The sequence below is a fragment of the Nycticebus coucang genome, chromosome 4 (genome assembly GCF_027406575.1).
Source record: "Nycticebus coucang isolate mNycCou1 chromosome 4, mNycCou1.pri, whole genome shotgun sequence".
In the NCBI taxonomy this organism is placed as follows: Eukaryota; Metazoa; Chordata; class Mammalia; order Primates; family Lorisidae; genus Nycticebus; species Nycticebus coucang.
Window position 1 is genome coordinate 115,168,726 of NC_069783.1, and position 23,985 is coordinate 115,192,710.

General features: G+C 42.7%; 1 pseudogene; it reads right to left on the bottom strand.

The window, feature by feature from the left end:
- Positions 1-568: 568 nt before the first annotated feature.
- Positions 569-23,985, bottom strand: part of LOC128584390 (60S ribosomal protein L31-like) — a 43,241-nt pseudogene continuing 19,824 nt past the window's right edge.

Here is a 23,985-nt window from a genome sequence, read left to right on the forward strand (position 1 = left end):
AGAGAAAGGTGTGGGTCCAGTTTCAGTCTTTTACATGTGGATATCCAGTTCTCCCAACACCTTTATTGAATAGAGAGTCTTTCCTCCAAGGTATGTTCTTGTTTGGTTTATCAAAGAGTAGGTGGTTGTAAGATGTTAGTTTCATTTCCTGGTTTTCTATTCGATTCCAAGTGTCTATGTCTCTACTTTTGCGCCAGTACCATGCTGTCTTGAGCACTATGGCTTTGTAGTACAGACTAAAATCTGGTATGCTGATGCCCCCAGCTTTATTTTTATTACTAAGAGCTGCCTTAGCTATACGGGTTTTTTTCTGGTTCCCTACAAAGTGCAGAATCATTTTTTCCAAATCTTGAAAGTACAATGTTGGTATTTTAATAGGAATGGCGTTGAATAGGTAGATTGCTTTGGGAAGTATAGACATTTTAACAATGTTGATTCTGCCCATCCATGAGCATGGTGTGTTCTTCCATTTGTTAATATCCTCTGCTATTTCCTTTCTGAGGATTTCATAATTTTCTTTTTTTTTTTTGATTTTATAATTTTATTTGATATGTCTGACAATCACCAGTTAGTTCTCATCCATGTTGACTGTCTGTAGATTTTTGAAAGTAGTAACAGGTACATAGGTAACCAACGTATAGAGCTTGTTTGGTGAATCTTCATCTTCATTGCGTTTTCTGGATAACCACACACGGATACGGTATGGGACATTCCTTATTCCTTTGGCCCAGACAGCTTTGTTAAGCCTGGTATCAATGTGCACATCTGGAGTTCCCATTTCTGTCATGGCAAATTTCTGGATCTCTTTGAGTGCCTGAGGGGCACACTTCTTGAAGCCCACTCCATGGATGCGCTTGTGAATATTGATAGTGTATTCTCAAGTCACCACCTCGTTGATGGCAGACCGGCCCTTCTTCTTCTTGCCACCCTTCTTTGCGGGAGCTATCCTACAGGTCCCAAGTTGGAAAGAAAGAGTGCATGGAATTGTGGGAGGAGGAAAGGGGTGGGTGCAAGTACAACTTCCGGGTCATCTGGCGAGCCCGGAGGAGGGGGTGAGACTAGGAAAAAAAAAAAGCTCATAATTTTCTTTTTTTCTTATTTTATTTTATTTTTTGGTTTTTTGCTGGGGCTGGGTTTGAACCCGCCACCTCCAGCATATGGGACCAGCGCCCTACTCCTTGAGCCACAGGCGCCGCCCAAAGTTCATAATTTTCTTTATAGAGGTCCTTCACCTCCTTCGTTAGGTATATTCCTAGGTATTTCATTTTCTTTGAAACTATGGTGAAGGGAGTTGTGTCCTTAATTAGCTTCTCATCTTCACTCTTAATTGGCGTATACAAAGGCTACTGACTTGTGGACATTGATTTTATATCCTGAAACATTACTGTATTTTTTTATGATTTCTAGGAGTCTTGTGGTTGAGTCTTTGGGATTCTCTAAGTATAAGATCATGTCGTCAGCAAAGAGGGAGAGTTTGACCTCCTCTGCTCCCATTTGGATTCCCTTTATTTCCTAGTCTTGCCTAATTGTATTGGCTAGAACTTCCAGCACTATATTGAATAGTAAAGGTGACAAGGACAACCTTGTCTGGTTCCAGTTCTAAGACGAAAAGCTTTCAGTTTTACTCTGTTCAGTAAAATATTAGCTGTGGGTTTGTCATAGATAGCTTCAATCAGTTTTAGAAATGTGCCACCTATGCCTATACTCTTCAGTGTTCTAATTAGAAAAGGATGCTGGATTTTATCAAATGCTTTTTCTGTATCTATTGAGAGGATCATATGATCTTTATTTTTGCCTTTGTTAATACGGTGGATAACGTTTATGGACTTGAGTATGTTAAACCAGCCTTGCATCCCTGGGATGAAACCTACTTGATCATGATGTATGACTTTTTTGAAGATAAGCTGTAATCTTAGATTAGAAGATTCCTTCTTCCTCAATTTTTTGGAATAATTTCTGCAGTACAGGAATAAGCTCTTCCTTGAAGGTTTGATAGAATTCTGGTGTGAAGCCATCTGGACCAGGGCATTTTTTGGTTGGAAGATTTTTTATTGTTTCTTTAATCTCAGTGCTAGAAATTGGTCTGTTCAGGAGCTCTATTTCTTCCTGGCTAAGTCTAGGGAGAGGGTGTGATTCCAAATATTGATCCATTTCCTTCACATTGTCAAATTTCTGGGCATAGAGTTTCTGGTAGTATTCAGAGATGTTCTCCTGTATCTCTGTGGGATCAGTTGTTATTTCCCCTTTATTATTTCTGATTGAGGTTATTAGAGATTTTACTTTTCTATTTCTAGTTAGTCTGGCCAATGGTTTATCTATTTTATTTGTTTTTTCAAAAAACCAACTCCTTGTTTCATTAATTTTCTGAATGATTCTTTTGTTTTTAATTTCATTGATCTCTGATTTGATTTTGGATATTTCTTTTCTACTACTGGGTTTAGGCTTAGATTATTCTTCTTTTTCCAATTCCATAAGATGGTTTGTGAGTTTGTTGATGCGCTCTCTTTCTGTTTTTCGAATGTAGGCATCTAAAGCAATAAATTTTCCTCTCAAAACTGCTTTTGCAGTATCCCACAGGTTTTGGTAGCTTGTGTCTTGTTATGCTCAAGGAAGTTAATGATTTCCTTTTTTATTTCTTCCTGCACCCAACTATCATTCAACAGAAGGTTGTTTAATTTCCATGCCTTTGTGTGGGGTTGAACATTTTTGTTAGAGTTGAGTTCCACCTTTAGTGCCTTATGGTCTGAGAGGATACAAGGTAAAATTTCAATTCTTTTTATTCTGTTGATATTTGTTTTGTGTCTCAGGATATTATCTATTTTGGAAAATGTTCCATGGGGTGATGAGAAGAATGTATGTTCTTTATCTTTGGGGTGGAGTGTTCTATATGCGTCTATCAAGCACAGTTGTTCTAGGGTCTCATTTAATCTCTTAAATCTTTGTTTAATTTCTGTTTAGAGGATCTGTCCAGCTCTATAAGAGGAGTGTTAAAGTCCCCTGTTATGATGGTATTATCAGATATCATATTGCTCAGACTGAGTAAGGTCTGTTTCAAGAATCTGGGAGCATTTAAATTGGGGGTATAGATATTTAGAATTGAAGCATCTTCTTGTTGTGTTTTTCCCTTCATCAATATAAAGTGACCATGTTTGTCTTTTTTGACTTTAGTTGCTTCAAATCCACATGTATCTGAAAATAAGATTGCAACTCCTCTTTTCTTCTGAATTCCATTTGCCTGAAAAATTGTCTTCCAACCCTTGACTCGGAGTTTTAATCTGTCTTTTGAAGCCAGGTGTGTTTCTTACAGACAAATGTATGACTTGTGTTTTTTAATCCAGTCAGCCAATCTATGTCTCTTCAGTGGGGAATTCAAGCCATTAACATTTATTGAGATAATTGATAAGTGTGGTAGTATACTATTCATCTTATTTTGTGAGAGTCTATTGCTTAGTTTTATCTTTTGCATCAGTGTGGAAGTTAGGTTCTGTCCTTTAATTTCTGAGTTCTTACTTTGCTGCTGATCCATTGTGGTGGTCAGTGTGTAGATCAGGTTGAAATATTTCCTGTAGAGCTGGTCTTGTTGTGGCGAATTTCCTCAATGTTTGTATATCCATAAATGATTTGATTTCTCCATCAATTTTAAAGTTTAGCTTAGCAGGGTACAGAATTCTGGGCTGGAAATTGTTCTCTTTAAGTAGATTAAAGGTAGATGACCATTGTCTTCTTGCTTGGAAAGTTTCCTTAGAGAAGTCTGCAGTCACTCTGATTGATGGATTTGCCCCTATAGGTCAACTGGTGCTTATTCCTGGCAGCTTGCAGAATCTTTTCTTTCGTCTTGACTTTGGACAGGTTCATCACAATGTGTCTTGGAGAAGCTTGGTTAGAGTTGAGGCAACCTGGGGTCCAATATCCCTCTGAAAGCAGTGTGTCAGAATCTTTGGTGATATTTGGGACATTTTCATTTATAGTATTCTCTAGTATGGCTTCCATTCCTCTGGGGCATTCTTCTTCCCCTTGTGGGATTCCTATAACTCGTATATTGGAATGCTTCATAAAGTCCCATAATTCTGACAGTGAACATTCTGCTTTCTCTCTCTTCTTTTCTGCCTCTTAAACTATCTGAGTTGTCTGAAGAACTTTGTCCTCTACCTCCAAAATTCTTTCTTCTGCATGGTCTAACCTGTTGCTGATACTTTCCATTGCATCTTTAAATTCCCTAATTAACTGCTTCAGTTCCTTCAGCTCCTCTATATCTTTTCTGTATTCTTCATATCATTCATCTCTTATTTGATTCTGTTTTTGGATTTCCTTTTGGTTATTTTCCACTTTATTAGCAGTTTCCTTCATTGTTTCCATAATTTCCTTCATTGTTTTCATCATGTGTATTCTAAATTCCCTTTCTGTCATTCCTAACATTTCTTTCTAGGTGGAATCCTCTGCAATAGCTACCTCATGATCCCTTAGAGGGGTTGCTCTGGACTGGTTCTACATGTTGCCTGGAGTTTTCTGCTGATTCTTCCTCATGAGTGATTTCTGTTATCTGTTTCCTTGCCCTAATTTTCCTTTCACTTCCTCTTGCTCTATATGTTCCCATTCCTGTGGACTAAGGTTTCAATGAGTCCTTTTGGTACAGGACCAGAAGGATGAGAGGGTTGAAGACCAAGAAGAGATAAAAGAAAGAAAGAAAGAACAGAAAATAGAGAAAGGCAAGGGGGTGGGTAAAAGGGAATATTGACAAAAAGAAGAGAGGCACAGAAAGAGGGAGACAGAGCAATATAGGTGTACAGTAGGGTATTTTGACACAGTCTTAAGAAAACCCCAACCTCTGGGGGTGTCTGGTTGGGTGGTTCCCTTTAGGTCAGCAGCTCTTTGCTAACCTGATTGGACACAATACCCCACCTCCCCCAAGTAGAGAGGAAAGACAAAAATGCTATAAATCAAACCAACACCAGCAAACAGAAAACTTTACGGGATTAAATTGAGTGAAAAACCAAATAATTGGGGTAGAAACACTAGCAAAAATTAAGTTCTAATTATTGAAAAAGGCAGCAATGGGAAATTGTATTTAAACTAGAAAAATGGAGAAAGAAAAAAAAAGAAAAGAAAAAATCTGTACCAGAAAAGGTTGAAATTAAAAAACAAAACAACAACAACAAAATAAATAAAACGTAAACAAACAACAACAAAAAAAAAAAAAAAACCAAAACAAAGCAGTATATATATCTTGTTGAATATTGTCTGGGCAATAGGTGGTCTTCTGGGGTATGAGATGTTAGTCACCATGCTGATACGACTGGAGGCCTCCGCTGATTTCTCAAACCCCTCAGGATGGATACCCTAACTCTCTTTAGCCCTCTTAAAAGGCACTTTAAACTTCTAAACTTGGCTAAGCAGAAGCATTCCCAGGAAAGTGCTTGTCGCTGGGATCACTGCTAAAGTGGCTATCCACTTACTCAGTGTGCCAAAACCATTCTCACTCTGTCCCTGAGCGTTAAGGCTGTAAGGCGGCTCAGTCCCCGCCTTTAGGCTGCTCAGTCACTAGGTTACTAGCTCCCACCTGATCCTTGCTCTGCAACCCTGAGGGTGGAGCTTGCCAGGCAGTTCTCTCACAATGGCTTCCTGCAGCCCACAGCCAAACACTATTAGCTCCATCAGACCGGCTCAGTGGCTCAGTCTGGGGCCCTAGGCAATGTCCAAAGTTCTTCTCACTCCTGCTCAAGCTCTCCCCAAGGCAGTTCAACTGAGTGCCAAGTCCAAAAACACCAAAACAATTCACAGGTAAGGCCTTTCTGGTTTGCAGTCTCACTGCTGTGCTGTACTTACAGCTGCCAGCAGGATTAGACCGATCAAACACACGCAACCACTTGCCAGTTTTCCACTGTTTTTGTCCTCCTCTTGGGGTCCAGAAGTCTCTTGCTGACTCCCTGTATCCTCAAAGGGATGATCATAGGCAGATCCCACCAGCCAGAGATGCCTGGAGTCTTATCTCCCCAGACTCACGGTGCCTAGTTGCAGGGAAGCTGTTACTCGGCCGCCATCTTGCTCTCACTCCTCTGCCCTTATTAATTTTTTTGAGGCAGAGTCTCCCTCTACTGCCCAGAGCTGGAGTACAGTGAAGCCATCAGAGCTCACTGCAACCTCGAACTACTCCACTCAAGCGATCCTATGTTGCCCAGGCTGGTCTCAAACCTCTGGCCTCAAGCAATCTTCTCACCTCAGCCTCCCAAAGTGTAAGGATTACAGGTGTGAGCCACTGTGCCTTGCCAACATACATATTTGTTTTTGTTTTGGAGAAAAAGTGTCACTCTGTTGGCCTGGGTAGAGTGCCGTGGTGTAACTATAGCTCATGGCAACCTCAGTTTCTTGGGCTCAAGAGATCCTCTTGCCTCAGCCTCCCAAGTAACTGGAACTACAGGTGCCCACCACCACATCTGGCTAATTTTTCTATTTTTAGTAGAGACAAGGTCTCAATAAACATTTTTGAATACTTAACTATCACCTCAGAATCTTATATTGTCCTATTTCCTTAGAGTTTTATAATACCTCTCTGAGGGAGATACCATTATTCCTCCCATTCCACAGATGAGGAGACTGAGGCTCAGAGAGCTGGTGCAGTTTGGCCCAGGTCATACAGCTTCTGAATCCCAGTGCAGGATTTGAACTCAGGATTTTGTACCTGATGCAGGTGATGCCCAGTGGACCACTGTGCTCTGTGTTGCTGGTCCGTGCTGCTTGCAATTGAGTTGCACGCTGAGAGTTAGGAGTTTTGGGTTAGAATACTGTTCTTTTGGGCTTTTGGATCCCAGGATTTGCTCATCAGTCTTTTCATCTGTAAAATGGTGCCAAGAATAACACAGAGTCTCACACTTTTTTCCCTTTTTTTTTTTTTAGAGACAGAGTCTTACTTTGTCACCCTCAGGAGAGTGCTGTGGTGTCACAGCTCACAGCAACCTCCAGCTCTTGAACTTTGGCAATTCTCTTGTCTCAGACTCTTGAGTAGCTGGGACTATGCCTGCCACAATGCCCATCTCAGAGTCCCACATTTGAGAGTTTTCTTCCTAGCTTTCTCCAGGGCTAAATTTAGACTCTTCTTTCTCATTATATTTTTATTTATTTTTGAGACAAAGTCTCACTTTGTCACCCTCAGTAGAATGTCATGATGTCATAGCTCACAGCAACCTCAAATTCTTGGGCTCAAGCCATCCTCTTGCCTCAGCCTCCCCACTAGCTGGCGCCCACCATAATGCCTGGCTATTTTTCAGAGACAGGGTCTAGCTCTTGCTCAGGCTGGTCTTGAACTCCTGAGCTCAGGCAATCTACCTGCCTTACCCTCCCAGAGTGCTAGGATTATTCCTCATTTTATTTTATCTTTCTGAACACTTCACTCACAAGATCTTGTGATCTCAGGATGCCAGGGGAAGGTCTCGAGAAGCTCAGATAACACCAGGTTGTTAGCTATATAAGCTAGGAAGAAGACCAGGAGGGAAGCTGCAGGGAAAGACATTTTAATCGGATTACTTAAAAGGACACAGGTAGGGGGTTTGAGAGAGCAGAGGCTGGTGCACAGGTCCTCATGAAGGAACACACAGGTACACCCACACACATGTATGTCCTCAAATAGACAGGCATGTGAGATGCCCCAGTGGCAGACGTTCTAAGAAAACAAGGAAGTTGTTAAATTATACAGCTGTTCTGCTTGAATATGTTGCACATCTGGTGGCCTAGAAAATCTCTGTGTGACTTTTCACTTTATATTTACTATCGACCCAACCTCGGCTCTTGGGGAGGGGGGCAAAGGAAGGAAAAAGAGAAATGGGGGTGGATTGGGAGCAAAGAGTGGGGAGGGAAGAAAGCAGATTGAGAGAGAGAAAGACAGAGTGAAGGAGAGAGGGGGAAGAGATTCAAATAGGGAGGCAAAGAGAAATTGACACGGAGAGTAGTAGGGAAATACAAAGAGACAGAAAAAGAAATTCATATACAAAGACACAAACATAAATAGACAGCATAGCCTCACATAGAGCAAGTCAGTCAGATGCAACACACAGTGTAAGAGAGGGAAATAGACAAAGATTGGGAACGAGAGGCCCACATACAGAGACTGAGACAAAGAAAGCCAGACAAGCACACAAATATTCCAAGAGATTCCCTCCAAGAGCTGAGCTGCCAGCCCACTGAGGAAGAGAGGGACAGAGAAAAAGACAATGAGAGAGACATACACAAAGACAGAGATATCAGGAGAAAAAGACAAAAGAAATGGAGAGAAACAGAGCATGAAAAAGGCACAGAAACGGAGAAGTGAAATAAGCCATTCAAACAAAAAGCCGTCAAGATTTTTTGTTCTGCCAAAAAATCCTGGGAGTCAGAATGTATTAGACCTTAATGCAAAACATTAATCTCTTCAGAGGAAAGAGTGGGCTTCAAAAATGTTTTTAACATAAGTAATTGCTTCTCAAATGGGAAATTCTTTTATTCTTTTTATAACATTCATTTTTATAACATTAGAACTTTCTGAGCAGCACCAAAACCACTATTCAAGTGTTGTTTATCTACTTTCTACAAACATCTAGCGTCAGCGGAAACAGGAGAAAAAAGTTTCCAATCAAGAATGAGGCCTCCTGATGAATGCTGCAGAGCAGCAGAACAGGCTGCCGTTAAGAAAGTGCTAGAACAAAGCAGGAAATCCCCTTACACTTTCTGTGCCAATGGTGATTAGTAGTGGCTACCCTGGGTGCTGTGTGAGGAGTTCTGAGGCCACATCTGGTGGAGGAAGAGTGCGGTGATCCACTATTGATGTCTGCTGTGGTCTGGGAGGGGGCCAACATGGTGGGTTTGCCATATATTTGCCATTCCTGTACTGGAATCTAGAACCTGCCTGAAACATTGATGCAGTCTAGGACAAGAGCATAGAGTTCTGCATACCATATGTGTAAATATATAAGTTAGAAAAGCTAGAAATCAAGTTCTTCCCAAAGCATTGCTCTGCCCCTGGGAATTTTCTTAGCAGTCCAAGGAGCTCTCTCCCTAGGGCCTTGACATCTGAAATCTGGAGTAGTGGCTGGTTCTGCAGAGCAGGGCAGAGCAAGATGAACACTGGGTCCAGGCCTAGGAATCCTGGGATGCAATGGCCAGACTGTGGAATCCAGTTGCAGTGACCAGACCTGTAGAAACCTACCATGTGGACCTGCCCAGATAATTTAACTCAGTATTTCTAGGCAATTCTAAATTATACTACCCTCCAGAGGAGAGGAAGCAAGCTTTAAATTGAAGGAATCACTTTCCCCTCAGTGTGTAGCTCAACGTCTAAAAAATAGTAGGTGCTCAGTAAATATTTGCTTAAAAAAATGAAGGAATCTGGCTGGGCATGATGGCTCACGCTTGTAATCCTAATACTCTGGGAGGCTGAGGCAGGCTGATCACTTGAGTTCACGGGTTCCAGACCAGCCTGAGCAAGAGCAAAACCCCGTCTCTACTAAAAATAGAAAAACTGAGGCAAGAGGATAGCTTGAGCCCAAGAATTGGAGGTTGCTGTGAGCTATGACGCAATGGCACTCTACCCCTCTACCCATGGCAACATCTTGAGCGTTTGTCTCAAAAAAAAAAAAAGAAGAAGGAATGCTTTAAATACATTTCTTTGTACATGAGCTCATTTGAGTCCTGCAACCTAGTAATTCATTCCAAAGGTGAGGGACCAGGGAGTGCTGAGAGGCTAGGGGTGCTGATTTCATTTTATACAGGTGGCCAGGAAAGGACTCACTGGCAAAGTGACATTTGATCTGAGGGAAGTAAAGGAGTGAGCCGAGGATATCTGGGGGATGATGTTCCAGGCAATGGGAACAGCTAGTGCAAAGGCCCTGAGGCAGGATGGGCCCTGGGCATGCTTTAGGAATGGTAGAGAGGCCAGTGTGGCTGGAATGACATGAATTAAATGAGAGCAGTGGGTTATTATGTGGTCTCAGATAGCTGAGTGTCACTCCCCTCATGGCCACCTCAAGGGCTTTGGCTTTTATTCTGAGTGAGAGAGGGTCGTCAGAGGGTTCCAAGCCCAGAAGCAACTTACACTGGAAGAGGATCCCTCTGGCCAGGCAAGAGCTGGGCACCAGTAAAGAACCCACTCTTTGGCCAAGTGAGAAGTGATAGACCAGCAACTTGGAGATGGGTAAGAGTGGTCAGATTCTGGATATACAATAGTTCTCCTTTATCCGTGACTTCAGTTACAGTAAACCACAGATGGAAAATATTCAATGGAAAATTCTAGAAAAAATATTGGTAAGTTTTAAATTGCATGCCATTCTGAACAACATGAAATTTTGCCTGTCCATCTGTGTCCTGCCTGTGACATGAATCCAGTCCTCCCTTTGTCCAGCACATCCATGCTCTATATGCCACCTGCCCATGAGTCCCTTAGTAGCCATATCAGTTACCAGATCAAGAAAACAGAGCTTAGGTTCCATACTATATATCTGTGATTTCAAGCATCCACTGGAGCTCTGGGGGGAACTACTATACATTGAAGGGAGAGATGACAGAATTTACTAATGAACTGAGTGTTCAGATGTCAAAGAAGGAGACAGTCAAGTGTGACCCAAAGTTTTGTCTGAACAATTGGCAGGGTGGAGTTGTCGCCATTTCTTGGATCTGGGAAAGTCTGTAGGAGGGGCTGGTTTAGGGCAACCAACCATTTCAATGTAAGAAATGGATTCAGGAGCCACAGTGTTGAATCCAATCGCTGTAACTACTGCATCAGGCGAGTATCACTATCCATCCTTTCTGTTTTGCTCCATGGGGGCTTTCTGGCTTCTCTTCTTAATTTGATTCTCCCTCTTCTCTCAGCAAATAGGTTTTCTCTTATTATTTTCTCTTCATGCCTCAGGCTGAAACACACAACCCTTCCCTGATTCTACCGATTTGGCCAGCTAGTGCCTCCATGTCTTAGTTTATACTGTAGAGGCAGCGATTTTCAAATTGTGTACCAAGGCACCCTTGGGCTCCCAGACAAACTCACAGGGACACCATGGGATATTTACACTTTCAAGACAAAGACAAATACAGTGAAAGTTCACGTCTTTCTACACCTCTCAAATTACCAGCTTGAGACAGTTTAGTTTCAGTGTTAGAACGCATGCACTACATCCCTTTCCATGATGTCATATATTTGCAAGCAGGGTTTTCCATGGTTGCTGTAATAAATAGCAATTACTACCTGAAAATCAGCATGAAACAGGAAATGAGGCAGTGTCCAATCTGATTTTGAGCTTGAGAATTTGTGCAGTGCCCAACAGGTACATACATTCCATTTGATGCACATCCCATGTGAGATCGATTGTGGTTAAGAATGAAAGAAGAATATTTTTTTTCTTTCAATTTTTCTTTTCAAATGGCTGCTAAGTTGTTAGGCCATAAATACTTGTGAAGTTGTTTGGGCCTAACTATTTAACAAACGAAAGCGGATCACACCCTGTAATCCTAGCACTCTGGGAGGCTGAGGCAGGTGGATTTCCTGAGTTCAGGAGTTTGAGATGAGCCTGAGCAAGAGTGAGACCCCCATCTCTAAAAAAAAAAAGTACCTGGGCATTGTGGCAGGCGCCTGTAGCCCTACCTACCAGGGAGACTGAGGCTAGAGAATTGCTTTGAGTCCAAGAGTTTGAGGTTGCTTTGAGCTATGATGCTATGGCACTCTACCAAGGGTGACAAAGTAAGACTCTATCTCAAGAACAAACAAACAAACAAATGGAACTGTTAAAGTATTTCTTTTATCCTAAGGCTACCATGAAAAAAATTATGGAAATTCTAAGAACACCAGTACATGAGAAAGTTTGGGGAAGCTCTGAGTAGTTACTGGCCAGCCAATGGGTTGATGAGCTTTGGATCAGAGGCCCAGTCTGGGAAGGAGAGTGTGGGTGGGCAGATCAGCAAATCAATGTGTTTGTTTTCATTTAAAATGTTCCTTTCTAACTCAGCGCCGTAGCATAGTGGCTACAGCGCCAGCCACATATACGGATGCTGGCTGGTTCGAACCCAGCCTGGACCAGCTAAACAACAATGACAACTGCAACAAAAAAATAGGCAGGTGCTGTGGTGGGCGCCTGTAGTCCCAGCAGCTTGGGAGGCTGAGGCAAGAGAATCGTTTAAGCTCAAGAGTTTGAAGTTGCCGTGAGCTGTGGTGACATAGTGAGACTTTGTCTCAAAAAACAAACAAACAAACAAAAAAACAACAGTTCCTTTCCTTGACCATAACCCTGACACTAACTCAAATGTTAAATGCAAAAACCTCCCTCTAAATCTTAACTTGAAACCTGTTGGTGAGGGAAATTCTAGAAGTCTAGAATTTTGTCATTTTAAGATCCTTTAAGGGTCTATCCCCAGTGTGTGACACACCTGCTGAGCAAACATTGCAGACTTTCCACTTTTCAGCTGCTCAGCCATGTGTCCTCATGCTGACTTGGGACTCCTTGCAATTATGGCTTTTATGGAGGCCTGCCAGAGGAAGTAGGGGTTGCCAGTACTTCCTTTCCCAGTGTCCCTTGCCATTGACTAATCCCCTGCACCTACCTTGGATTTTGACACTGGAATGGGCAAAGAAGGAGGGACAAGGAGAAATTTGGGGTGGCAGTGGAGGGTGGTGTTGGAGGGTGGTGTAGAAGTAGGAACACCATCCAGGTTCCTGGGACAGCTGTAGCAGTCAGTGGCTGGTGAAGCCTAGAGGGAGGAACTGGGGGTTCTCAGCAGCAGGCTCTGAGCACACGTGTGGTTGTGTTTCCCACTGTGTGCCTCTGTTTGTGCCTATCTGGCTATCAAGGGAATTCATAGCTCTCTTTGTGATAAATTCCTTTTCTGCCAAATTAAGCCAAAGTCTGCATTCATGTCTAGACTTGCTACAGCAAAGCCTGAACTGATTCTGAAAACCCCCTCATTCATTTTTGGTTGGTGTAAACAAATGAAATATATCATACCTAGAAAATGTGTATGTCTAGTTTTTTAAAAGACCAAGAAAACAAATACCCGTATCTCATACCAATCAACCCATGAACTAGAACCTTATTCATATTGACCAAGTATGTTGATGTTCTGGTTTGCCTGGGGCAGTTTGGATTCACACCTGTTTTCTGCCATAATTGTTACTAGCAATCCCTTTTACATCTGCAGAAGTGTACCAGTTAGATGATAAAATACAGAGGGTACCAAAGAAAAGTGTATTTACACATTTTTAGAAAGGAAAATCTGTATTAAATTTGTAATATTCAACATCTATCAATAACAAAAGATGAATCAAGTCACATTGAACACCTTTTGTAATGGCAGAAGTCAAATGTGACTTGGTATTACAAATTTAATGTAGCTTTTTCCTTTCTTAAACTGTGTATACATTTTTTTGGTTCCCTTTGTATATGGTCCCTTTACCCTTAAGCCCTCTGGGTGTCTCTCCCTCCTCATTTCAGCCCTTCATTACAAGTAACCACTACCTGGAAGTTTACTTAAATCATTTCCCCCTTTTCTTCATAGTTTAAACACCAAAACAATGTATTATTTAGTTTTACCTGTTTTTGAACTTTACGTAAACAGTATTATATTATTCGTGCTATTTTGTGACTTGCTTCTCCTACTTAACATCAGGTATGTGATATGAATGCTTGCTGTTGCAAATGGCTATAATTTATTGCTTTCTCCCTCTGTGATGTGAAGAGGCCACAGTTAATTTATCCTGTCTGTGGGTGAACATGTGACTTGGATCTAGGTTTTGTCATTGTTACCAGATGAAGAAGGTCCAGCTGTCTGTCATTGTCAGACAATATCCAGAGACAGGGATAGGTTCCTCAAACTTTGTCCGAAGGCCGGGATTCTGGAGAACAGTGAGAGTAGTCTCTCCAAGACTGTTCTGTTCTTCTGTTTCCAACATTACAGTTTTATACGTTTGGGTTCAAAGTGAAGATCATGTTAACCCTTATCTTAAACAAAAATAGGCCAAACCCATAATTCATAGTAAACAATAATCACTATAACTAGTGATCCAGAATAACATTTCAATTCAAAAGTTATCTCCTAAATCAGTCCACCTAAAGAAGATAGATATCTTTAGGGTGGAAGCTAAATCTACAAAACAGTAAGAATGGGAGACAGGGGGTGAAGGTCAGGTAGGACCTAAACTGACCAGACCAGCTGCATCATGTCTGCCCTAGCCTGACAGACTCCATTATATTTTCACTACATGTGCTTTCAGTGTTACAAACAATGCTGTGAGAAATGTTCTCCAACATGTTTCCAGTCCCCAGGACTTATCACTAGGGGAAGTGGTGACTCATTGTTATGTACATGATCAACTTTATAATTTGGTTTTGCCAAATAGTTTTTCAGAAAAGAGGTACCATTAGTTTCCTGGGGCTGCTGTAACAAATTGCTACAAATGTGGTGGTTTCAAAAAACAAAAATGTATTCTTTTGCTCTTCTGGAAATCAGAAGTCTAAACTTAGCATCACCAGTGGAATTCAAGGTAAGAGCAGGGCCATATTTTTTTCCAGAAGCTCTAGAAGAGCATCCTTCCTTGCCTTTTCCAGCTTCTAGTTTCCAGACTTCTGTCCCTATGGCCACATCCTTCCGATCTCTGCCTCCATCCTCATGTGGCCTTCTCTTCTACATTTGTGAATTCTTTCTTTGAATCTGTTATAAGGATATTTGTAATTACATTTAGGGGCCACCCAGATCATCCAGAACAATCACCCCACCAAAACAAAATTCTTAACACATATTTTACCACGTTAAGTAATATTCACAGATTCTGGGGATTAAGGACTGATCAACTTGGGGGGCTATTTTTTTCAACATTCCACCAGTAATGGATAAACCTACTTCTTGCTCCCCATCCTCACCAATACTTGAAATTGTCTGAATTTTGCCTTTTTGCCAATTAAAAAAAAATGTATTCATCCTCATGCATTGAGGGCTCGTATGTGCCTGGCCCTGGTGCTACACACTGGGACACAGAAATAAGTCAGACACTTTCTTTGACTCTAACGTGCTAAACAGTCACAGAAATGCGGCAGACACAATCCTTGACCTCAAGGAGCTCAGGGTTGGATGAGTGGGATGGACAAATGAGTTAAGTGCTGTGGCAATTTTGAGGTATTTCTGGAGCACTTGACCCTGCCTGGGAGGTGAAGGAGGGCTTCCTAGAAGAGGTGACACTTCAGTTGAAACTTAAAGGATTAGAAGAAGAGAGGTAAGTAGGTGGAGTTGAGGGAGTAGGAAAGAGAGACCAGCAAAGGTCCGAAACAGCACAATACACGTGAGAAATGGTAAGTGGTTTAGCATGGTTGGAATGAAGTATGGGAGTGGAAAGAAGTAAAGGCTTTGTGCGATTAGCTAAAGAGTCAGAAATAGGGCGGCACCTTTGGCTCAGTGGGTAGGGCGTTGGCCCCATGTACTGAGAGGGGCAGGTTCAAACCCAGCCCTGGCCAAACTGCAACAAAAAACAGCTGGGCGTTGTGGCAGGTGCTTGTAGTCCCAACTATTTGGGAGGCTGAGGCAAGAGAATCACCTAAGCCCAAGAGCTGGAGGTTGCTGTGAGCTATGACGCTATGGCACTTTACCGAGGTCTATAAAGTGAGACTCTGTCTCAAAAAAAAAAAGTCAGAAATAAAATATTAATTTAAAACATACATATTTCAAAAGGATTTGTACTTGTGTGCTTGTAAAATTTTTAGCTATACACTGGAATCAAAACCCCCTCATGCCCCCATAGTCTCAGCTGTCCCCAAAATTGATCTCTATTCATATTTTAGGTTACATCTTTTTTTCCTTTAAGAAATGTAAGATGTAATTATATTCTGGGATATGTCTGATTCTTAAGTACAAATTGATTAATTTTTACCCATGGTGATAGCCAAGTTTATGTAATGACCACCCAGATCAAGATGTAGAACCAGGCTGGGCACAGTGGCTGATGCCTGTAATCCTAACACTCCAGGAGGCTGAGGTGGGTGGATTGCTTGAGCTCAGGTGATCCAGACCAGCCTGAGCAAAAGCAAGACCTCATCTCTACTGAAAACAGAAAACTAGCCAGACATTGTGGCAGGTGCCTGTAATCCCAGCTACTTGGGAGGTTGAGGCAAGAAGATTGCTTGAGCCCAAGAGACTGAGGCACTCCACAGTGTCTCCAAAAAAAAGAAAAAAAAAATGCAGAACCAGCAAATTTGGGGTTTTTCTAGATTTTTTTTCTTTTTATAGCTCATAATCATGTATATGTTCATGTTGATACTAATATACAGGGTGGCCATAAAGTTTGTGTGCAATTTAAAATTGCGCTATTGTAACTTGCACACGAACTTTATGGCATCCTGTGTTTATGCATCTATACCTGCACATGCCAATATACAATGCAACTTTATGTATTATATATAATTATCTTATTGTTTTAATGAGATCATCCTTGACTTAATATTCTGCACTTTTCCATATCAATACGTAAAGATCAAAGAACAAGTATGATCTTGTTCATTTATGCATGGATTAATCTCAAATGATTAGGGTGGTGCCTGTGGCTCAGTGAGTAGGGCGCCGGCCCCATATGCCGAAGGTGGCGGGTTCAAACCCAGCCCCAGCCAAACTGCAACAAAAAAATAGCCGGGCGTTGTGGCGGGCGCCTGTAGTCCCAGCTGCTCGGGAGGCTGAGGCAAGAGAATCGCTTAAGCCCAAGAGTTAGAGGTTGCTGTGAGCCGTGTGAAACCACCACACTCTACCCGAGGGCGGTACAGTGAGACTCTGTCTCTACAAAAAAAATCTCAAATGATTACTTCTTTTGAGCTTATCCAATATGCTCAACTGTGTGTCATTGAACGCATTCAAACAGAAGAGCACTGTAACCTGCTTTCTCTTTTAGAGAGATCATTTTGGAGGAAGTATGCCATCCCTCACTTTCTTTAGTGAAAGAAGAGGGATAAAGCAATTCCCCAAGGTGGGTGCCAGCTGCATTTTCTTCTTTTTGTTTCCTTTTCAAGTTTTAAGTATTTCTTTTTGAATAGGTGTCATGGACAAGTCATTCAACCTTCAAAAAAGGGATGAGAGGATATTTTAGTGAAATGTCTTCCTTCCATCCCATCCCTCAATTGTTCCTTTCTGTTCTGGGCACACACCACTGTTAACAAGCTTCTTACACATCCTTCTGGAGATGGTGGTGGTATACACAAGTGAAGGCATGTGTCTTTTTTTTTTTTTTAGACCTGACATAGGTCAGAGTCTTTTTTTTTTTTTTTTTTTTTTTTTTGTGGTTTTTGGCTGGGGCTGGGTTTGAACCCGCCACCTCCAGCATGTGGGACCAGCGCCCTACTCCTTGAGCCACAGGTGCCGTCCGGCATGTGTCTTTTTAAGATTCATCTTTTCCTACTCACAATATATCTTAGAGACCATTTGCATCATTGCGTAAAAAGCATCCTCATTCTTTTTTGCCACTGCACAGTATTCCACTGAATAGAAGGACAGCTTCTGTACGCAAACCTTGCCTGGCAGCCTGGTGTCTTTTGGTCTCTGTAAGACTTCTTTCTGTTCTTGCCAGTGCACACATAGGTAGGCTGAGGGGGGAGCCGGGCTCTTAGAGTTGGCCACATTTGCTGGCCTGCCGGGGAAGAGGGAGCGGGACCTGAAGGCATTCGTGTTCCTGCCTTCCCAGTTACATGCCCCTGAGAGACATCCTGTGTCCCTGAGCTTGTTCTCACTCTGTCATTTCAAATGTTGCCCTGGCTTATTTCTGGTCCTTTTCTCCCTTTTTCCTAGAGCCAAGTGGGTCACCAGCTGGCCTCGGGTCTCCCACCCATCCCACATCCGTTCTCAGTCTCCTACCCAGGCAGGCATCCAGCTGTTCTGCAGCTGTGTCAGAACCCCCAGCTGCAGCTGTGTCAGAACCCCCAGGCCTGTGCCCACATTTTCCAGGGTGGCTGCCAAGCAGACAGGGTCACCCTTACGTGTGGGATAAAGGTACATTTAGTGAGGACCTATTGTGTGCCAGGCTATCTGGTAGACTTTTTCTTTTTTTAAATTAATGTTTAATTCTCCTAACAATTTCACCAAGTAGGAGGATTAGTCCCACTGATGCCAGAAGTCTTGGTTCCCCTTGTATCTGTGGGCTCCCTGTGTCATTGAGAAGTAAGCTTCAATTATGCACTGAATGAATGGATGAGTGAATTTGAGAGACATTTCCTGAGCAAATCTTGTGTGTCATTTGCTGGTCTAGGAACTAGGGACAGAGCAGTGACTAGATAGCCTGGAGCTGAAATTCTAATGGGGAAGACAATCTAAACAGATAAGCAAGCAAGCAAACAAAAATGAGGTAGTGATAGGATCTGTGGGTGAAATGTGATAAGATGAAGTAGTAGTCAGTGGCTGGATGAGAGTGCGTGAGGCATCCTTAGACGGGGGTGGGTCTTTATAGGGGTGATCCTGGGACTAAGATCTGAGATGGGGAAAAAAGGAGCAAGTTACACAAATAGATGAGAAAGGGGAGGGGATTCTAGTTGGAAGGAACAGCACATGCAAAGGCCCTGGGCCAGATCAAACTTGGTGTGTGTGGGGGGACAGAAAGAATACTAGTGTGGCTAATGCAGAATGACAGGGGAGAGTGAAGTTCAAGATGCAGGCAGGGGCCACATCAAGCAGGTACGTGTCAGCTGCACACAAAGTTGGAAGGTTTAAGCAGGGGAATAATGTATTTGCAGATTGCTGTATGGAACAGACTGTGGCAGGATAAGAGAGGAAGCAGAGAGGTCAGTGAGAGCTCAGTGATCACACTGGACCTAGGTGGGAGCCATGGAGACCAAAGAAGGAAAACAGATTGGGAGCCCTTTGGAAAGAGAGCCATGATGATGCGTGATAGTTGAATTACAGAAGCAAGAGGATAATCAAAGGTAATCTCTTGGTTTCTGGCTTGAGAAGCTGGATGGATGGTGCTGGAACTGTTTGTTGAGATGGGGAGAAGGAGGTTCTGGTGAGGGTTCTGGGAGCAAGAAGGGTCAGCTGGAGCTCCATTTTGGACATGGGAAATTGGCCATGTCCATGGTACATCCAAGGAGACCTATTAGTTAGCAGCTGGATAATGGGTCGGGGCTCAAGGGAGAAGGCAGGACAGGAGATTGATGAGTCATCCTATGGACAATATTTAAAGCTACGAGACTGGGCGGCACCTATAGCTCAATCAGCAAGGGCGCCAGCCACACAACTGCAACCAAAAAAACAAACAAAAAAAAAAATAGCTGGGTGTTGTGGCGGGTGCCTGTAGCCCCAGATACTTGGTTTTTCCTTTTTTTTTTTTTTTTGTGGTTTTTGGCTGGGGCTAGGTTTGAACCTACCACCTCCGGCATATGGGACTGGCGCCACAGGCACCGCCCAGTCCCAGATACTTGGGAGGCTGAGGCAAGAGAATTGCTTAAGCCCAAGAGTTGGAGGTTGCTGTGACCTGTGATGCCACAGCACTCTACCCAGAGCTCGAGACTCTGTTTCAAATAAATAAAGAAATAAAGCCATGGGACTGGAAGAGGTTGTGAGGGGAGAGAGTGAAGATCCCTCCTTAAGAGACAAGAGAGTTGGTGCTAACCATACTGAATTTAAAAGAGAGAAAAAAGAAAGAGAGAGAGGAAAAGAGAGAGAGAGAGAGAGAGAAGAGAGAAGGAAGGAAGGAAGGGAAAGGGAAGAGAAGAGAAGGGAAGCAAGGGGAAGGAAGAAAAGGAGGGAGGAAAGGAAGGGAGGGAAGAAGGAAGGAAGGAAGGAAGGAAGGAAGGAAGGAAAGAAGGAAGGAAGGAAGGAAGGAAGGAAGGAAGGAAGAGAGAGACAGGAGAGTGATGAAGATTTATGGTGACCCAGGACATCCAGCAGTTCAGCCTCATACCTATATCCTAGGGGCCCTGAAGATCCCTGGCAGGGGAGTTGCTGTGGTGGAAGCTGGATCTTACTACCCTCAGGGTCCTTGACCTTCTGCTCTAATGTCCTCATTCTGAAAGCCCTCAGGTGGTCATTACCTGGCTTTGCTATTTACTTAAGGCCCTCCTCCAAGAACTTTAGAAGCCCTGCTGGGGTACCAGGGGAAGCTGCTTTTCTCCCCCTAAGGGCCTTTTCCAGAATGCAGGCCAGGAAACTAGGACAGCAGGTGTCTCATTCAAGGTCACAAGGGCTAGGGTAGGGCTGCTAAGAGAACCAAGGAGGACAATCCACCCACATTCACATTGGTTTGGTTTCTCACCAGACTTTTATTGTGTCAAGCGGAACATGAAAACAAAAAAGAACTTACCAGAGCAGCAAATATCTTTAGCAAGGAAGGAGGGGGAGAATATATCATGAATAATAGAGCCTGAGGACAGAAATACAGAAGTTTAGTAACATTTGATTGGTAATATATAATGTAATACCGTCCTTGGTCTCCAGTTGGAAATTTCAGCAAAATCCATTGGAAATCATTGCTTTGGGAGTTAGATTTGTGACTTAGGGCATGGAACAATGCGCTGAAACCAGTCCCTGGAAGGTTCTGGAGTCTGAGCTACATATGGGTTATATTGGGATTAGTCTGAGGAGGAGGATGAGTACCATGGGGTGCTTCCTGCTCCAAATCAGAGCTCCTGGTCTGGGAATACATGAGTCACTTCTGTGTCCCCAGGAATTAGAACTGGACAAGAATAGAGTAGGGGATCGGGAATTGTTTGTGGAATGAGTGAATGAGTGAAGTGAGTGGATGAATGAATGAGAAGCATAAAGAAGGCTGTATATGGGAAGTAGAAGGAAGAAAAGTAGGCAACACAAACCAGAGGCAAAAGGGAAGAGCTCTGGCAATACTGCTGCAGGAAGACGAGGCCCAAGAGAGAGAAAGAGCACCCAAACACCATGTTTATAAGAGGAAGGGCTTTATTTACCAGCTGGGAGCTTACTGCTTAGAAGAATTCCAAATGGCCACACTCCCCATTTGGCTTGTTCTTTCCCTTTTATTGACAGTCAAAAAGTTCCTGTGGCTCAGTGAGCAGGGCTCCAGCCCCATATACCAAGGGTGGCCGGTTCAAACCCAGCCCCTGCCAAACTGCAACAAAAAATAGCCGGACGTTGTGGCGGGCGCTTGTAGTCCCAGCTACTTGGGAGGCTGAGGCAAAAGAATCGCCTAAGTCCAAGAGCAGGAGGTTGCTGTGAGCTGTGACGCTATAGCACTCTACTGAGGGCGACAAAGTGAGACTCTGTCTCAAAAAAAATGATGATAAAATAAAAAAATATAAAGGACAATGTAAAAAAAAAAAATGTTCCAACCCATAGGTACCCTTCTCGTTGGGTAGTTTGAATCAAGCAGGAGATGCTATTCTAGCCTCCATGGTATTACAGGAGGAGTAATTTCCAAGTTCCCAGGAAGTTAAGTTTACAAATTCCAAAGAGCTGAGTCACCATAGAGAGGACCCTCCAGGTGTATCCTTGTGGTCTTGAGAAGACCTGTTCTTCTTGACCTCACGCTGCTCGGGTATCTTCCCTCAATACTAGGTTTTGGTAGCCAGTCTCCAGTCCCTAGGAATTCTTGCCTCCTGGAATTCACACTGGCATCTATTTTCTGTCAACAGGGAAGGGAAACACTCACAGCTCCTAGAAGCCCTTCTCAAATGTTTGCCACATGGACCCCTCCATAGGCAATTGATACATAGTTATTTGCAGCTTCTTCAAGACCAGCGAGAGAAATCTTTTTGGCTTTGAATCTCTCTGACTCAATTGATTAGGTCAGGGAACTTGGGGCATTCTCTCTTTTGATTAACTCACATTCAGCTGATTAGGGATCTTAATTAAATCTATACATCTTGTTTTGCTTTATAGCATAACAATCGTGAGAGCAATATCCCACTAAATTCACAAATCCTACCACATTCAAGAGACAGAGATTATATAGGGTATGTGCACCAGGGGGTAGAATCTTGGGGGTATATTAAAATCCTGCCTGTGCTGGTGTAGCACCCTCCCACACTGAATAGGGTTGACCTGGGTGACCAGATGGATACTGCAGAAATGATGGCGTGTGACTTCCAAAACTAGGTCATAAAAGATGTTGTGGCTTCTACCTTGCTCTCTCTCTTTCTTGGACCACTTGCTCTGGGAGAATCCAGTCACCATGTGGTGAGGATACTCAAGCAGCTCTGAAATAAACCCTAAAAGAGTTTCTTTAAACATACATGGGGGAGGGTGCATGTAGTTCAGTGTTTAGGGCACTGGCCACATGCTCCGGGGCTGGTGGGTTTGAACCCAGCCCAGGCCTGCTAAAAAAAAAAAAAAAATAGCCAGGCCTTGTGGCCGGCGCCTGCAGTCCAGCTATTGGGGAAGCTGAGGGAAGAGATCGCTTGAGCCCAAGAGTTTGAGGTTGCTGTGAGCTGTGACACCATGGCACTCTACCTAGGGTAACAAAGTGAAACTCTGTCTCAATGAAAAACAAACAAACAAAAACACACATGGGGGCCTCTTTCACTCAGAGTCTGTCATTTGGAGTCTGGTGTTCAGGGCTGTCATAACACAGCTCATAATCCAAACTATCCACTCTCATTACTAATGCCATTCAGACCACAGGGGAAAAGGTTCTCCACATCTCTTAGACTGTGTCTTCAAAATAACGACTATGTCCTAATGCAGTGAAGGTTCACAGGTTGGGCTGCTGACAACGTGGGAGATGGATGTGCTTATAGGGCAGGGATAATTTGAGAGTTGAAGTACTTAGATAAGAACAAAGACCAGTAAATTAACTTGCCAAATCCTTCCTCTATGATAGCATCAATGCATAAAGAACTCTTAGGCTTCTTATTGTGCACCCATCTGTGGTTCTGGAGGGGCTCATGCATTAGTGCAACAATGTGTGCACTTTGCCACAACTACATAAAGCAACTGTGGGAGACAGAATCTAAAATGTTCCCCCATGATCCCTGCCTCTGGCATTCATAACCTGTGTAATCCTGTTTAGGGTGAGTGGGAACAGTGATTCGCTGTTAGCCAATGGAATAGAGCAAGGCTGACAGAATTTCCCATCTGTCACTACGTTTCAGAGGATTGTAACTGCTGTCTGGCTTGCAGACTCTCCCTTTCGCTGCTCTCCTTTGCTGGCTTTGATGATGTCAGTTACCAGATGAAGAGGCCCAGGTGGTGAGAAACTGAGGGCGGCCTCCATCCAACATCTAGCAAGGAGTGGATGCTCTCAATCTGACAGTCTGTGAGGAATTGGATCCACAGCAGCCGGATGACCTTAGAAACAAATCCTTCCCCAGTTGAGTTTCGGATGAGACCCCATGCCTGGCTCACACCTTGTTTGCAGCCTTGTAAGACCTGGAAGCCAAGAACCCAGTTAAATCTTATCTGGATTCCTGACCACAGAAACTGTGAGATAGTACATCTGTGTCATCGTAAGCTGCCAAATTTATGATGACTTGTTATACAGCAATATGTAACTAACACAGCAACAGAGGATCCTTTTAAAATATTAAACAATTCATATTACTCTTAAATTTGAATGTATGTAGATCTGGATGTAGAATGCATGAAGTAGGATACATTCTTTACAATGGACTCTAAAATTGTTAGTCGTTCTATTTTTTAATATTTATTAAGATTTAATTAAATTTTAAAATTAAACTAAATTCAATTTTAAAATTAGTTCATGAATTACTTAAATAAATTGTTTTAAAAGGTTATTTTTCTAGCCTGAGCAAGAGTGAGACCCTGTCTCTACTATATCTACTATTTATGAAAAACTGAGCAAAAAGTATTGCTTGAGCCCAAGAGTGTGAGGTTGCTATAAGCTATGAAGCCACGGCACTCCACCAAGGGCAACAAAGTGAGACTCTGTCTAAAAAAAAAAAGGTTATGTTTAGGTTCTCAGAGTGAAGAAACAAAAAAGAAAGAAAAAAGATTATTTTAATTTTGACATTTATATTTTACCTTTTGATTTATATGTGTGTGCATATATATATATATATATTTTTTTTTTTTTTTTTTTTTTTGAGACAGAGCCTT